This window comes from Moschus berezovskii, chromosome 19 (assembly GCF_049115385.1).
Source record: "Moschus berezovskii isolate FMDL1 chromosome 19, NW_MosBer_1.0, whole genome shotgun sequence".
Lineage (NCBI taxonomy): Eukaryota > Metazoa > Chordata > Mammalia > Artiodactyla > Moschidae > Moschus > Moschus berezovskii.
In genome coordinates this window covers 19,298,544-19,309,900 of record NC_142478.1, presented here as the reverse complement: position 1 = coordinate 19,309,900, position 11,357 = coordinate 19,298,544, and positions in this window count along the sequence as shown.

Here is an 11,357-nt window from a genome sequence, read left to right as displayed (position 1 = left end):
CGACTTTCTGCGACCCCATGGACTGTAGCCCGCTAGGCTCTTCTGTCCATGGGATTCTCCAGGCAAGAATACTGGAGTGGGTTGCCATTTCCTTCTCCAGAGGATCTTCCCCACCCAGGAATCGAACCCAGGTTTCCTACATTGTAGGCAGATTCTTTACCACTAAGCCACCAGGGAAGCACTTAGGTATAAATGCAAACCAACATGGATTTTAAAGGGAAGATTTGTATCTGAGGGGTGAGACCACCAAATGTAGCAGCAAGACTTCTACACAATTTACATTCCATAATTATTTATTCATGTAGAGATGAAAGTACCTTCAAACACTATGCATAATTATTCCCAACACTTGTATGTTCACTATGTTTGAGCATAAAAGTTGATTTTACAAACATAAGATTTTCGTTTGCCTGCACTAGAACCTCATTTCTTATTCATGTTTCAAAAAGAACAAAAAATACCAAACCTCGCTTTTTGAAAGGCATTTTTCAAGGAAATGCTCATTCAATGTTTTTGCGAGTTTCTGCAATCAAATAGTAAACTATGTCATGGTTTCTTGGAATACACCTTATTTTCTGTGCTATATTGGACAAGAATTCAAATAGGTATTATATGCTGCTGCTGCTTAGTCACTAAGTCATGTCCGACTCTTTGCGATCCTGTGGACAGTAACCCTCCAGGCTCCTCTGTCTATGGGATTTTCCAGGCAAGGATACTGGAGTGCGTTTCCATTTCGTTCTCCAGAGGATCTTCCAGACTGAGTGATCAAACCTGTGTCTCTTTGTGTCTCCTCCATTGGCAGGCAGATTCTTTACCACTGAGACACCTGGGAAGCCCAGGTATCACATTGCTGCTACTGCTACTGCTAAGTCACTTCAGTCGTGTCCGACTCTGTGTGACCCCATAGATGGAAGCCCACCAGGCTCCCCTGTCCCTGGGATTCTCCAGGCAAGAACACTGGAGTGGGTTGCCATTTCCTTCTCCAAGGTATTACATTCAGTTCAGTTCAGTTCAGTCACTCAGTCGTGTCCGACTCTTTGCGACCCCATGAATCACAGCATGCCAGGCTTCCCTGTCCATCTATTACGGGATCTCAATTACAGGTAGCTTGCTATTTGGATTAAGGTTTCTGTACACCACCTTTAAAGTTTAATACCACTTACCACTCTTTAATATAAACGATTCCTATCCTTTTACGTTCTCTGTCAGCAACCTGCCTTTTATTATCTTTTTCATCCAGTCAGATAAGCCTTTATGAATTCTAACCTGGATGCTTTCCTATAATCACAGATATCACTCCCTTACACATCCTTACATGTGTGTCAGTTTCCATCTTTCCAACTTTAACAGGTTCCATGCCAACTCTCGTCCTCTTGCCTGATGAAGTGGGATGTAGGATTCTTTAAAATCATTGCACAACCTACTTCTCTCCACAAGCTGCATCAACTTCCCTTGTTGCCTTATTTCTACTTGGAAGCAAAAGGACAGCAAAACAAAACAAAAATGAGGGACCGAAGGGTGGATATGTCCAGCCTTTTGTATTACTACTGGCTTTAGAGTAACTGATTGTGCTTTTTACCCATATAGATCTTGGACATATACTGTGTCCAGTCAGCATGACCTCAGTGTGAAATAGACAAACTAAAGAGCAAATGGCAAAACCAAACCTTGTCCATTGTCCATCTCACACCTGTTCCCAGCAACATCTGAAAATCTTCTCTAGCATATTCTGTAAATTCTGTTAGGTTAACATTTGTTAAAAATCTTCCTCTTCTAAAGTATGGATGAAAACTTATAAACTAATTTTAATAGAATATTCTCCCCCTAATAATTCTAAAGGAGATCAATCCTGGATGTTCATTGGAGGGACTGATGCTGAAGCTGAAACTGCAATACTTTGGCCACCTCATGCGACGAGTTGACTCACTGGAAAAGACTCTGATGCTGGGAAAGGTTGGGGCGGGAGGAGAAGGGGACGACGGAGAATGAGATGGCTGGATGGCATCACCGACTCTGTGGACATGAGTTTGAGTGTACTCCGGGAGTTGGTGATGGACAGGGAGGCCTGGTGTGCTGTAATTCATGGGGTCACGGAGAGTCGGACACGACTGAGCGACTGAACTGAACTGAACTGAACTGAATAATTTGTACACAATTATATGGTACTTTCCATGTAACATGACACTGTACTAATATCTCAAACACATTTGAGCCTCAGGAGATCCTGCTGTGGCAGGTATGATTATATCCTCATATTATGGTATAGAAGGGGAAACTGAGAGATATACAGGCTAAGTAAATTCCCTAAGGTTACAAAAGCAGTCAGTAGCAAGCAGGCCATGGGTTTGAACTCAGAAAGTCTTAATATCGTGCTCTTAACTACTGTGTGCTGCCTATCTGGCCGCCAGAGGTCAGCTTCCCTGAAGGAATCAAGATTGAGGTGTGGTGCTGTGCCAAGGGAAGCAGGGGAGTCTTGGGGATCCCCGTCAGGTTTGCAGCATGGGGCTTCAACACAAAAGAACACTGGCAACAGAGGTGAGATCTCAAATACTCCTTGACTCAAAAATTTTCTGAAGCACACTTCTTCTGAGGCTTGTTGAAAGAAACATAAAATATTTCTGGGAAAGAGAAGAAAAAAAAGGATTTAAAGGCATCACAGGATACCCAGAGTTTAGAGGACTACAGTCGTACATATACTATTTCTTTGCTGCTCAAGTTAATTCCCCAGACATTTATAAAGCATCTATGATTCATAAAACCCTAGACTAACAGAGCAATGCAAAAATGAATTCTGTTTGTTGGCTGGAATGAACAAACTTAACCCTAACTCACCTTGTAAAGTAATGGTTCTTGAACTTGTCCACATATTAAAATCACTTGGGGAGTTCCAATTAAAAATCCAATAGGAAAAATTCCCAAGACTCCAGACCAGTAAATTCAGAATCTCTCAGTTCAGTTCAGTTCAGTCGCTCAGTCAGAATCTCTAGGATGGGACAAAAGCATGAAGATTTTTTTAAAGCTCCTCAGTTATTCCAGTGTGAAGCCAAGGTGGACAATACTGAGGAACCACTGCTTTAGGGTATCTTCTAGAGCCTACCCGCCCTTACCCAAAGGGTCTCTCTTGTCATTGCATTTTCTTAAAAGAGTGATAAAAGGCTATAGACTCCTAATCGCATTTTCTTTAACCTATTTAGTGTCTTTATCTGGAGAATTTATTTGCTTCAAATTCAACAGTGGCATCAGGCAGAGTGGTATTACATTACACCTACCTAAATTTTACTTTGCTGTTTCAACTACATAAGAGTGGTTATTTCCATGATTTAATGAACACCGTGTTTATCGACAACACTTTCTTACACTGAACCAGTGCTGGTTTTTGATGAGTTCTTCTTAGGGACATTATGGAATGTAATCATCATTATTGTCTCTTTTAATTTAAGATCTATAGGTGAGGAATTTTAGTGATGGCCTTGTCACTTCTTAAGGCATGTAGGGGAGGAAAGGTAATTTTCCCTGAACGCTTCAGGTTCTTGGCTGAGACCTATAACAAGCAGGAGTTTAATAAATTGTGCACCTTCTGTATACATGGGAGATACCCAAGAAAACCAGGTAACTCTCTGAAATTGCCCAACCACCAGCTTAAATATCATCTCCAGTTAAAGACAAAAGAATGATGTTGTAGTGTGGTATGGGGGGGCAGTTATGGGAGGTTACCAGGAAAAGCACAATGAATGATGTATGATGCTGATACAGATTTAAGTCCCTGCCTTCTCCAGTCATTAGTATTTCCAAAGAATTCTTTCTCATCCGCTTCTTGGTACAGAGATGAAGACACCCTTAAAAATCAAGCTTTCTCTTATAAATGTATAGTCCTCTTAGAAAAGGATAACTACTTGGTTTTCAGAGCTTTCCCTGTGTCTGTTGTTTCTTATAAATAACCAGCTCAAGATAATCCCTATGCCTGAGGCATATTTGGGGGTGACAAATTCTCATGACCTTCAGGGACCTGTTCTGAGCTCTGCCATTACTTGCGTATTTCACAAAGTGTGAACATCTTTCTAGTTTCTTTCTGCTTTTTTCTTTTGGTGGGTGGTGGCAGTGTCTGGGATCTCAGTTCCTGGTTTGGGGGTCAAACCCAGGCCCCCTCAGCTAAAGTGCTGAGTCCTAACCACTGGACTGCCAGGGAATTCCCTTTTTAAGATTTTGTACAACTAAAGCCATTCCTAGCAATAATGTTTCTTAGACTCCTTTAACCAGAGTGAGTTAGACTTCAGTTTAAATTTCAGATTCTCGAAAACACTCTCACTGACGAGTCTGTGGCGAGCCTTGGAACCTCAGAGGGCCACATAACCGGGAGGAAAAGAAAGAAATAATTAAAACCCACAGATTACCCGCCAAACGGTAACTCCCAGTGGAGAAGCAGCGCAGACACCTGCATATGCCATTAGCAAGTGGGGGCTGGGCAGGGAGGAGTCGGCTGAGCTGCTTAGGGAGAGGACTGGGCTTGAATGCCACGAGAACAATATGAGAGAACTAACTGGGGATAGCAAAGCAGACTGTGGGATAGCTTCCCCGCGAAAAGGCAGAAAGCTCTAACCTAAGACTCCGCCAGCCCCACTCACAGAACAAAGGGCTGAGCAGAGCGAGCCGGCTGCAGTCGGCCCATCCCCCATCCCCTGCTGAGACAGACAGGGAGGTCAGCCAGAGCCAGAGGGGGCAACCGCTGCCCCAGAAAGGCATCCAAAAAAAACTGCAGGCAGGCTTGTTGCTAATCAAGACTTCTTGGGCTCCTGCCGGTTGATAGCCACCTGAGAAGGTATGCCGGTTGTACACCCAGAAAACCGAGTGGCAGGGACTGGGGAGGTAGTAAGTCTCAGCGACCGCGCTCGCCAAACACCTGGTCACCTGAGCTGCTCGGACTGGGGAAGGCACAAAACGCAGACCCAGCCAAGTCTGCGCCTCTGTGGAGTACCCGAGAAACAACTTGAGCTGCTCAGACCTGGGAAGTGCATACAACCCAGCGCCGGCCTCGGACAGTTCCCGGCAGAGCAACCTAGAGCCTGCCTGTGCAGTGTAGACTGGGACAACACACGTGCTGTGAGCGGGGGCAAACCCAGTGTGGCCAAGACGCTGCGAGCACTCCGCACAGACGCCAGAGATATTTGTCTGCAGCGTTCCTCCCTTCCCAGAATAGGACTGAACAATTGAGCCTTAAAAAGTGTCCACCCGCCCCCTAGTATCAGGGCAGAAATTAGACACTGAAGAGACCAGCAAACAGAAGCTAAAACAGAGGGAACCACCTTGAAAATGACAAATAGAGAAGTCTAGAGAGTACTCCAAGAATAAGACCAAAAACCAGAGGCAAGAGGCTTAAGCCCGAATCCTGAGAACACCAGAGAACTCCTGACTCCAGGGAACATTAATCGATAGGAACTCATCAAATGCCTCCATACCTACACTAAAACCAAGCACCACCCAAGGGTCAACAAGTTCCAGAGCAAGAGATACCACGCAAATTCTCCAGCAACACAGGAAACTAGCCCTGAGCTTCAATATACAGGCTGCCCAAAGTCACTCCAAACCCACTGACATCTCATAACTCATTACTGGACACTTCATTGCACTCCAGAGAGAACAAATCCAGCTCCACCCACTAGAACACCGACACAAGCTTCCCTAAGCAGGGAACCTTGACAAGTCACCCGTCAAACCCCACACACAGCGAGGTAACTACATAATAAAGAGAACTCCACAAACTGCAAGAATAGGGAAAGGCCACCCCAAGCAAAGCAATATAAGCAAGATGAAGAGGCAGAGAAATACCCAGCAAGTAAAGGAACAAGATAAATCCCACCAACACAAATAAAAGAGGAAGATATAGGGACTCTACCCGATAAAGAATTTCGAATTTTGATGGTGAAAATGATTCAAAATCTTGAAAGCAAAATGGAGTTACAGATAAATAACCTGGAGAAAAGGATTGAGAAGATGGAAGAAAGGTTTAATAAGGACTTAGAGGAAATAAAAAAGAGTCAATATACAATGAATAATGCAATAGATGAGATCAGAAACACTCTGGAGGGAACAAACAGTAGAATAACGGAGGCAGAAGACAGGATAAGCGAACTAGAAGATAGAATTATAGAAATAAATGAAACAGAGAGGAAAAAAGAAAAACGAATTAAAAGAAATGAGGACAATATTAGAGACCTCTGGGACAATGTTACATGCTCCAACATTCGAATCATAGGAGTCCCAGAAGAAGAAGACAAAAAGAAAGACCATGAGAGAATACTTGAGGAGATAATAGTTGAAAACTTCCATAAAATGGGGAAAGAAATAATCACCCAAGTCCAAGAAACCCAGAGAGTCCCCAACAGGATAAACCCAAGGCGAAATACTCCAAGACACATATTAATCAAATTAACAAAGATCAAACACAAAGAACAAATATTAAAAGCAGCGAGGGAAAAGCAGCAAATAACACACAAGGGGATTCCCATAAGGATAACAACTGATCTTTCAACAGAAACTCTTCAGGCCAGGAGGGAATGGCAAGACATACTTAAAGTGATGAAAGAAAATAACCTACAGCCCAGATTACTGTACCCAGCAAGGATCTCATTCAAATATGAAGGAGAAATCAAAAGCTTTACAGACAAGCAAAAGCTGAGAGAATTCAGCATCACCAAACCAGCTCTCCAACAAATGCTAAAGGATCTTCTCTAGACAGGAAACACAGAAAGGGTGTATAAACTCGAACCCAAAGCAATAAAGAAAATGGCTATGGGATCGTACTTATCAATAATTACCTTAAACGTAAATGGGTTGAATGCCCCAACCAAAAGACAAAGGCTGGCTGAATGGATACAAAAACAAGACCCCCATATATGTTGTCTACAAGAGACCCACCTCAAAAGGAGGGACACATACAGATTGAAAGTGAAAGGCTGGAAAAAGATATTCCACGCAAATAGAGACCAAAAGAAAGCAGGAGTAGCAATATTCATATCAGATAAAATAGACTTTAAAACAAAGGCTGTGAAAAGAGGCAAAGAAGGAAACTACACAATGATCAAAGGATCAATCCAAGATGAAGATATACCAATTATAAATATTTATGCACCCAACATAGGAGCACCGCAATATGTAAGACAATTACTAACAAGTATGAAAGGGGAAATTAACAACAATGCAATAATAGTAGGAGATTTTAATACCCCACTTACATCTATGGATAGATCAACTAAACAAAAAATTAACAAGGAAACACAAACTTTAAATGATACAATAGACCAGTTAGACCTAATAGATATCTATAGGACATTTCACCCCAAAACAATGAATTTCACCTTTTTCTCAAGTGCACACGGAACCTTTTCCAGGATAGGTCACATCCTGGGCCATAAATCTCAGTTCAGTTCAGTTCAGTTCAGTCGCTCAGTCGTGTCCGACTCTCCGCGACCCCATGAATCACAGCACGCCAGGCCTCCCTGTCCATCACCAACTCCCGGAGTACACTCAAACTCATGTCCACAGAGTCGGTGATGCCGTCCAGCCATCTCATTCTCCGTCGTCCCCTTCTCCTCCCGCCCCCAACCTTTCCCAGCATCAGAGTCTTCTCCAGTGAGTCAACTCGTCGCATGAGGTGGCCAAAGTATTGCAGTTTCAGCTTTAGCATCAGTCCCTCCAATGAACATCCAGGATTGATCTCCTTTAGAATGGACTGGTTGGATCTCCTTGCAGTATAAGGGACTCTCAAGAGTCTTCTCCAACACCACAGTTCAAAAGCATCGATTCTACGGCGATCAGCTTTCTTCACAGTCCAACACTCACATCCATACATGACCACGGGAAAAACCATTGCCTTGACTAGACGGACCTTGATTGGCAAAGTAATGTCTCTGCTTTTTAATATACTATCAAGGTTGGTCATAACTTTCCTTCCAAGGAGTAAGCGTCTTTTAATTTCATGGCTGCAATCAGCATCTGCGGTGATTTTGGAGCCCAAAAAAACAAAGTCTGACACTGTTTCCACTGTTTTTCCATCTATTTCCCATGAAGTGATGGGACCAGATGCCATGATCTTTGTTTTCTGAATGTTGAGCTTCAAGCCAACCTTTTCACTCTCCTCTTTCACTTTCATCAAGAGGACTTTGAGTTCCTCTTCACTTTCTGCCATAAGGGTGGTGTCATCTGCATATCTGAGGTTATTGATATTTCTCCCAGCAATCTTGATTCCAGCTTGTGCTTCTTCCAGCCCAGCGTTCCTCATGATGTACTCTGCATATAAGTTAAATAAGCAAGGTGACAATATACAACCTTGACGTACACCTTTTCTTATTTGGAACCAGTCGGTTGTTCCATGTCCAGTTCTGACTGTTGCTTCCTGACCTGCATACAGGTTTCTCAAGAGGCAGGTCAGGTGGTCTGGGATTCCCATCTCTTTCAGAATGTTCCACAGTTTATTGTGATCCACACAGTCAAAGGCTTTGGCATAGTCAATGAAGCAGAAATAGATGTTTTTCTGGAACTCTCTTGCTTTCTCCATGATCCAGTGGATGTTGGCAATTTGATCTCTGGTGCCTCTGCCTTTTCTAAAACCTGCTTGAACATCTGGGAGTTCACGGTTTACATACTGCTGAAGCCTGGCTTGGAGAATTTTGAGCATGACTTTACTAGCGTGTGAGATGAGTGCAATTGTGCGGTAGTTTGAACATTCTTTGGCATTGCCTTTCTTTGGGATTGGAATGAAGACTGACCTTTTCCAGTCCTGTGGCCACTGCTGAGTTTTCCAAATTTGCTGGCATATTGAGTGCAGCACTTTCACAGCATCATCTTTCAAGACTTGAAATAGCTCAACTGGAATTCCATCACCTCCACTAGCTTTGTTCGTAGTGATGCTTTCTAAGGCCCACTTGACTTCACATTCCAAGATGTCTGGCTCTAGGTCGGTGATCACATTATCGTGACTATCTTGGTCGTGAAGATCTTTTTTGTACAGTTCTTCTGTGTATTCCTGCCACCTCTTCTTAATAGCTTCTGCTTCTGTTAGGTCCATACCATTTCTGTCCTTTATCGCGCCCATCTTTGCATGAAATGTTCCCTTGGAATCTCTAATTTTCTTGAAGAGGTCTCTTGTTTTTCCTATTCTGTTGTTTTCCTCTATTTCTTTGCATTGATCACTGAGGAAGGCTTTCTTATCTCTCCTTGCTATTCTTTGGAACTCTGCATTCAAATGCTTATATCTTTCCTTTTCTCCTTTTCTTTTTGCCTCTCTTCTTTTCACAGCTATTTGTAAGGCCTCCTCAGACAGCCATTTCGCTCTTTTGCATTTCTTTTCCATGGGGATGGTCTTGGTCCCTGTCTCCTGTACAATGTCACGAACCTCCGTCCAGAGTTCATCAGGCACTCTATCAATCAGATCTAGTCCCTTAAATCTATTTCTCACTTCCACTGTATAATCATAAGGGATTTGATTGAGGTCATATCTGAATGGTCTAGTGATTTTCCCTACTTTCTTCAATTTAAGTCTGAACTTCGCAATAAGGAGTTCATGATCTGAGCCACAGTCAGCTCCTGGTCTTGTTTTTGCTAACTGTATACAGCTTCTCCATCTTTGGTTGCAAAGAATATAATCAATCTGATTTCGGTGTTGACCATCTGGTGATGTCCATGTGTAGAGTCTTCTCTTGTGTTGTTGGAAGAGGGTGTTTGCTATGACCAGTGCATTCTCTTGGCAAAACTCTATTAGCCTTTGCCCTGCTTCATTCCGTGCTCCAAGGCCAAATTGGCCAGTTACTCCAGGTGTTTCTTGACTTCCTACTTTTGCATTCCAGTCCCCTAGAATGAAAAGGACATCTTTTTTGGGTGTTAGTTCTAAAAGGTTTTGTAGGTCTTCATAGAACCGATTAACTTCCGCTTCTTCAGCATTACTGGTTGGGGCATAGGCCTGGATTACTGTAATATTGAATGGTTTGCCTTTGAAACGAACAGGAATCATCCTGTCATTTTTAAGATTGCATCCAAGTACTGCATTTCGGACTCTTTTGTTGACCATGATGGCTACTCCATTTCTTCTAAGTGATTCCTGCCCACAGTAGTAGATATAATGGTCATCCGAGTTAAATTCACCCATTCCAGTCCATTTTAATTCACTGATTCCTAGAATGTCGACGTTCACTCTTGCCATCTCCTGTTTGACCACTTCCAATTTGCCTTGATTCATGGACCTAACATTCCAGGTTCCTATGCAATATTGCTCTTTACAGCACCGGACCTTGTTTCTATCATTGGTCACATCCACAACTGGGTATTGGTTTTGCTTTTGCTCCATCCCTTTATTCCTTCTATAGTTATTTCTCCACTGAGCTCCAGTAGCATACTGGGCACCTACCGACCTGGGGAATTCCTCATTCAGTATCCTATCATTTTGCCCTTTGTTACTGTTCATGGGGTTCTCAAGGCAAGTATACTGAAGTGGTTTGCCATTCCCTTCTCCAGGGGACCACATTCGGCTGTGGTCCATGTGATCAGATCAGCTAGTTTCCTGTGATTATGATTTCAGTTTGTCTGCCCTCTGGTGCCCCCTAGCAATACCTACCGTCTTATTTGGGTTTCTCTTACCTTGGTTGTGGAAAATCTCTTCACAGCCACTCCAGCAAAGTGCAGCCGCTGTACCTTACCTTGGACGAGGGGTATCTCCTCAAGGCCGCCCCTCCTGACCTTGAACGCGGAGTAGCTCCTCTCGGCCCTCCTGCGCCCGCGCAGCCACCGCCTGTTGGACGTGGGGTAGCTCCTCTCGGCCACCGGCCCTGGCCTCAGGCGTGGGGTAGCTCCTCACGGCCGCACCTCTTTGCGTGGTTCGTTGCGCCCAGGCCGGCGTCTCTCGCGTCGCGTCTGCGCCGCCAGGGCCGGCGTCTCTCGCGTCGCGTCTGCGCGGGCCATAAATCTAGCCTTGGTAAATTCAAAAAAATTGAAATCATTCCAAGCATCTTTTCTGACCACAGTGCGGTAAGATTAGATCTCAATTATGGGAGAAAAACCATTAAAAATGCCAACATATGGAGGCTGAACAACACGCTGCTGAATAATGAACAAATCATAGAAGAAATCAAAAGAGAAATCAAAATATGCATAGAAATGAATGAAAATGAAAACACAACAATCCAAAACTTCTGGGACACTGTAAAAGCAGTGCTAAGGGGGAAGTTCATAGCAATACAGGCACACCTCAAGAAACAAGAAAAAAGTCAACTGAATAACCTAACTCTACATCTAAAGAAACTAGAAAAGGAAGAAATGAAGAACCCCAGGGTCAGTAGAAGGAAAGAAATCGTAAAAATTAGGGCAGAGAT